The following is a 6433-nucleotide window of genomic DNA, read 5'->3' on the forward strand; positions in this document are numbered from 1 at the left end:
CAACGGATCTGATACAGACTGATCTTGAATTATTTTCTACGTACAGAAGTGGTTCTCCGCTTATTTGTCAATTCTCCACCTATCAGGGGAATGTGGGGTTGGGCCACGGCCGGCCATTGCGCTGGAGACGCTGTAGTACATATTCCAGGCCTGTAAGTGGCGCTGTAGTCTGCCACAAAAGCAGCGAAGAAGACTTCCCGCGCATGGTTGCCCTTCTGTTTATACTCTGCTCTGGCTCTTTTTCTCCCTCCCCGAGGCAAGCGTTTGCTCCCGCTGCTGTAATTCAATGCAATCCCTCCCTCGCTGTAATGCTCTCCGGTAGTCCACCAGCAGATGACAAACACCCTCCTCTCCGGCTCTTCCAAGGAACGAGGGGACCGTGCGGCAGAGTTTCAGTTAGATTTTTATTTCGCCGGTCAACATGTCCGTTAAAGTTTATATCTTCCGGACAAAATTAGAAAAGTGCCGGTCAAAGGTCTTCTTTGTTATTTATTGAGCTTTAAAACAAATGAATAACGACTCTATATAATCATATAAGAATAAAACACAGAGGACGGAGATCTCTTTTTCTCCCCCTCTTCTCCCCACTGCAGCCCAGCAGCTGATCTCAAAGCACGCGCCCCTCTCCTGCAGGGGGGCGTGGTCAGCTGCAGCTCACAGAATCAGCCCCCTGCAAAAACAGCGCTGGAAAGAGCAAATAGAGCGAAATGAGGCATGGCTAAAATGCAAGATCTGTTTGGTATTTTGAAAGAAAAACTATTTATATACTTTATATAGGTATGGCCCTACAATATATTGTTCAAATATAGCATGATATGTCCCCTTTAAGGTATTATTAAGGTAGGGTTAATGTTGCTCTCAAAGTGCACCAGATTGATGCCTTTAACTTCAATATTTAAAAAAAATTCGACGACCCCCCTAAAGGATGTTTGGTCCACCCCCCACTTGTAAAAAAAATAGCACTTTACCCCTGCACCCCCCCCCCCCAATAATTCCTGGGCTAAGCCCCGGATCTCCTACAATCCTAAATCCGCCTCTGCTCTCATACTTTAAATTGTAGCCGCTCAGGGTTGCCAACTCTCACGCATCTGGCGTGTGACACACGCTTTCACCCTCAATCTCACGCTCTCACTCTGCCCAAACTATTCTCACGCCAAAAACAAGAATACCGAAGACTAGAAACGGTTTTGAAAACTTTTGTCAGGTAGTGATTGTCTTCTCAATAGAACATCTTTGATAATGTCTTCTGGCCAATCAGAATCAAGATAACGGCGTGGTGTTGTTGCAGGAAGTCCCGACGGAGAATACTTTTGCTGTAGTACATCTATACATCGATACAACATTACGTGTTGATAGAAATCAACACGTAATGAAATAAGACCCCACGGTTTGATGATTGATAGGTGTGTGGGCTGTCTTTCATGTTGACACACAGAACAATGGGGGCTATCCACCCTTATCCACAATGTAAAGTAATTCACACAGCCTCTTCTCTCTGTGAGGAGCAGCAGGTTCAGCTTTCAGAACAAAGTAACAAAAAACTAAAATGGCATTCATTTGTTTAAATATGTCGTGTAGTAATAGATGTATTTATTTTTCTTCTCAAGAGAGTACCAGAATGTGTATTTTATGTTAGTATTTCAAAAAACGTTGTATTATTAGTGTAGGACACTTGTATGTACAACATCTGAAGATGTGTAGTTTTATTCATGCTTTCACATAATTTTACAGCATATTGCTATACTATTTCAGACTCAGTATTTACATTCTTACATTCAAAATTCAATCCAATTCAAATCAGTAATATCTTTAAAAACTACAAGTCCTTTTATATCAGCTGTGCACCGTTATGGTGTAAATATAACCTATCTATGAATTATATCAAATGTATAAGTCAGCCGAATTAGTGTTGATACTGCAAGGAGACGTATTGTGTGAAGAGAAATTGAAGATGTTTTTTAATTGTTGATATATTTATGATCCACGTCAAGTATTCAGTTTCGGCGGCATTTCTTCAGTTTTTCCAAAGGTCTTCTCATCAGGGTGCTATAAATAAAGAACTACGGCAGATCTGTAATATTTAATGCAGCCGAACCGTGTATTACAATGCCGTTATGAGAAAAGCAAGAGCACTCGGAATTAAGTATTATTTTATTCTTTTAAAATGTTTTCCGGATTTCATATAATATAAACACCAAATCCCAGCATGCATTGCGGCTAAAACATCCAATCAGCGTAGCTGAGAATCTTGGGTAATCGCTCGAAATGCTACGTCTGTTTCCGGTTATTTTTATTTTGAAATTCAGTTCCTGACGAACGCCAAAAAAGACCGAGATTCTGGAATTAAACCAATAAATAAAAGCAAGGATAATTGTGTGTTATTGGTGAGTAAATAGAAGCATTTACGTTAGCATTCATGAAGTAATCTTCGTCATAACTAGCAAACTAAACATCATGTACATGTACTGCACAAATAATCAGAAATAAAAACTCATTACTCGCATAAAATGACATCAAAACGCATTTTAATGGCCAAATGAACCTTAAAATAGGCATTTTCCACCGAGAATAACACGAAGGTCGGCCATTGTTGTTGATCACGTGGTCTGGGAGCTGTTGCAGCGTCCATAGCAACCACCTTAGCAACCATGAATGTGTACACATTCATGAAGTAATCTTCATCATAACTAGCAAACTAAACATCATGTACATGTACTGCACAAATAATCAGAAATAAAAACTCATTACTCGCATAAAATGACATCAAAATGCATTTTAATGGCAAAATGTACCTTAAAATAGGCATTTTCCACCGAGAATAACACGAAGGTCGGCCATCGTTGTTGATCACGTGGTCTATGAAGAGGCTTGTTTGAGACAAGCAAGACCTGCGCAGACCTGCGCAGTTGCGATCAACGTCTTGCTAGTGCGTTGCATGATGGTTAGTCATTTTGTCCGACTTGCTCTGGAGGCTCGCCCACATGAGACTTTGAAATCTCGCGGGACAAAGACGCCCGCAGCTTTGAGAGCGAGGCGAGGCGAGTTGGCGCAGTTGCTCTCCACGAGCTGCGGAAGCGAAATGCTTGATGGGAAACGGCTCGCTGGTATCTCGAGCTGAGCGCTCATTGGTGGTTTTTACCACGTGCTGCTGATGAAACTCTCCAATTGGCTGGCAAAAGTTTGTTGTTGTTTTGTGTCAGTTTTACGTCGCCACATCCATTCCCATTTTTCATCATTGTTCCACAATGTTTATCATCATGAAATTAATATCTATTATACTATACTGCTTACCGTTTTCATACTTTATATATCTTAGCATATTCATACACACTGTTCATACTGCTCACAGGCTGATATCTAGTGCAGTGGTTCCCAAACTTTTTGTGCCCAAGGCACACCAAAGGACAAGTCAAAATCTCAAGGCACACCTATTGTGCAAAATAGCCCTGATAACACGTGTTATCACTCATATGTAAAATATCTGTAAATGTGCATAATTATTTACAAATGCCAAATAAAATGTAACAAAGACAACTATATTACTCATGAAATATTTAGTAACGAAATATTTCAGAAATGAATTTGAAACGTTATCAAATTAGGCTTCATCAAAGCAGCAACACACTCATTTAAACCAGACAGGTCACAACATTAAAAATGAGACAAAGGAAATTCAGCACAGATAACTGTCAATGCAAGGAAGCTGCATTGTCCATGGTCCTGAACTACAAATTATAAATGTAACATTTCAGCAGAGTCGTTACTAAAAAAAAGTAATATATTACATATTACTTAAGTATTACACTACTTCGTTACTCTCTACATAAAGTAACTCGTTACTTTACTCGCAGGGCCGGCCCGCCCCTCCCTGCAGGCAGATCACGCAGACTGCTAACGTTTCAAATGTTCTCTTTAGTTCAGTTTCCATCCTGAATGTTTTCCTATCTGACCATGGCTGTCCTCTGTCTCCTGCTATCTGTATATTTTGCGCAGTCTATCTCTGCTCACTCTGTTGCGTCGGCGTGTTCTCCTGCGTGTTGGCCATGTGTTGCACTGGAACCAGACACCGCAAAGACTTCAGCCGAGCACGTACGAACTGCGCATGCGTGAGTGGCAATAACTCTCCTTACCAGCAGGTGGCGGTAGTGTGTATTCGTCATTCAAAACAGGCAACAACCGGAAAACAGAGAAGAAGATCAGACTGTGATATAAACAAACACATAGCGTGTGCGGTAGCTCCACCATAGCATGTGTTATTTGCAGGTGCTTGTTGAGGTTTGACGTTGTGTTTACAGCAGTGGATAACAGCTTCTGGCCTGGACACAGTTTGCACCTCACCGTCACATTCCTGTCTATTCTTCGGATGAACTCAAAATAATGGGCATACGTCCTCCACCCCTCGAGAGTTATCGCTGACTCAGCCATGTTTATGCAGCACTGCAGGTGGAGATGTAGTCGCGCAGATTACGTACATATAAACCTACAAAGTACTGATATAGTAAATAAAAAAATAATTATTTTTATGTAGTTGTATATTGCAATAATAACGTATGGTTGTCACAAAATCCCACGGCACACCCGGACTTGCCTCACGGCACACCAGTGTGCCGCGGCACACCGTTTGGGAACCACTGATCTAGTGTATTCATACCCCACTGTTTATTCATCATTCAATTCATTCTATATGTTATTCTGTAGATTGTGTGCATTATTTTCCACTTCACTGCTTGTTGCACCTGGTTAGAAGCTAAACTGCATTTCGTTGTCTCAGTACCTGTAATATGTGCAATAACAATAAAGTTTCTCTTTAAGTTAAACCAAATCATTAAAATAAAATCTATTGTAATGTAATGATTTGGTTTAACCTTATTTATTGAATACATCATTTAAAATGGCAAGATTAAATCAATTTCCGCCATTGCAAACCCAGCCAGTCAAACCGACTCCGAGTCCGAGCTGTCCGACTTAAGACGAGCTTTTTGACACCTCCCCCGGCTGCGATCGGCTACTCTCATCTACTTTCGAGGCGAGCCGCAATGTGTCTCAAACAAGCCTAAGGTCTATGGGACGCCCTGCCCGTAGAAGCCTGACGGTCAAGAGGTCCGCTGTCCGCAATGAAGGTCTATGGGACGCCCTGCCCGTAGAAGCCTGATGGGCAAGGGGTACCCTGTACGTAATATAGCGACGGGGAGGGGCCCTGACCGTCCGTCAATATGTGACAGGATGGGAGTGAGAACGTGTTGGTGTGTGTGTGTGTGTGTGTGTGTGTGTGTGTGTGTGTGTGTGTGTGTGTGTGTGTGTGTGTGTGTGTGTGTGTGTGTGTGTGTGTGTGTGCGTGCGTGCGTGCGTGCGTGCGTGCGTGCGTGCGTGCGTGCGTGCGTGCGTGCGTGCGTGCGTGCGTGCGTGCGTGCGTGCGTTGTACAGTGCGTAGATGCGGCGGACAGACGGGTCTCAGTTGGTTTGGTGTCCTTACTTTTAATACTTGTAAATACAACTTTTGCCCCTTAATTTCAATTCCCCATTTCAGCGACCAGAGAGAGGGGGGGGGGATATATCCAGTCTCTGATCGTGTTACGTTATTATGAGAGTGCTCTCATACAGAGGCGGCGCTAGGGGGTGGCTACTTGGGCTCAAGCCCCGGATGTTTTTTGAAAAGCCCCGGATGTTTCACTTGAAAAAAAAAAAATGTGGAGTAATGTGCAGTACCGGAGTCCACCAGAGAGGCAGCCGCTGCGGGACATTAGCCTGCGTACTGCGTAGCCTTCCCTGCCCTGAAGAAGAAGTGATCCTTCTTAGTGCCTGACGAGTTTTAAGCTAATATATTAGAAAGTTATTTTCATCGAAGCAGGCGCCACAAGCTGCAGCAGCAGCAGTATCAGCAGCTGACAACAATGTCATCACCAGCAGTGAAGAAATGGATGATGTTTCAGGTTTGTGAATCTAATGGTGATATCTGCGCTCTGGCTGACTGAGTAAGAAGTGAAAAAGAGTGATGGACTGTAACGTTAATCTTATAGCTAGTAAACATGGAGTAACCAAGGCAAGGCAAGTTTATTTATATAGCACCTTTCAACACAAGGCAATTCAAGGTGCTTTACAAAAATGAAAGACATTCAGACAAAGGCATTTAAAAACAGTCAAAGATAATAAAAGAAACATTAAAAGAAAAAATACATGAATACAAAGTTACAGTGCAGTTTAAGATATGAATAGTTCACACAGAAGTTCCACTTGACTGATGAACACAACAGCTCAGTTTAAATTAAAAGCAGTGACAAAAAGATAAACCACACTAAGTCAATACCCTTATATGTTAGTATGTATACAGAACATGACTAAAAATTATTCTAAGATGTAACGTTAACCCTTCATACCTCAGTCTACTTTTAAGACACTAAAATAACGTATTCCAATTTTTATTTTGTTTTCGCGC

Source organism: Pseudochaenichthys georgianus, chromosome 17 (genome assembly GCF_902827115.2).
Source record: "Pseudochaenichthys georgianus chromosome 17, fPseGeo1.2, whole genome shotgun sequence".
Classification (NCBI taxonomy): domain Eukaryota; kingdom Metazoa; phylum Chordata; class Actinopteri; order Perciformes; family Channichthyidae; genus Pseudochaenichthys; species Pseudochaenichthys georgianus.